This window comes from Belonocnema kinseyi, chromosome 8 (genome assembly GCF_010883055.1).
Source record: "Belonocnema kinseyi isolate 2016_QV_RU_SX_M_011 chromosome 8, B_treatae_v1, whole genome shotgun sequence".
Lineage (NCBI taxonomy): Eukaryota > Metazoa > Arthropoda > Insecta > Hymenoptera > Cynipidae > Belonocnema > Belonocnema kinseyi.
In genome coordinates, this window is record NC_046664.1 from 6,954,508 (window position 1) to 6,955,102 (window position 595).

The window sequence follows — 595 nt, forward strand, 5'->3', positions numbered from 1 at the left end:
GGGCGAATAAGTTTTAAAGATATTTTACAGATTTCACAGTATTGTGTAATAGTTCCGAGGATTTGAATGATTTCGAAGGATTCTAAAGGTCTCAAGGTCTTATAAAACATTTTCCAGAATTTCAGGAAATATAATAATAGAATTTCATGGAATTTTATAATATTTTAATGGATTTTAAAGAATTTATTTATAAGAAGCGAGTGAGGTTTAAAAAAAGTTTCTGCTTAATTCATATTGAAATCTTTGAAACTCACCTTAAATTCTTAGGAATTCCGTCAAATTCTTTTAAATTTTCTTTAATTTTTCTAAACTCACTTCAAACTTACTCAGTTCAATCGATTTTTTCATATTTTCTAATTTTCTTTAATACCAATAATTTTCTTGGTTACTTCAGCTTGATTTTGTTACGTTTCCTTTAAATTCATCTAAATTATCTCAGATTTTACTAAAATAAATGGATTATTTCTTTTAAAAATTCAATAATATATTTCAATTTTTTGTCATTAGTCTCTTTTTTCTTATAAATTAGTAGAATAGCATAGATTTGAACAAATAAAAAATTATTCGTTTGAATGCACCCCGAATTCTGATTCAT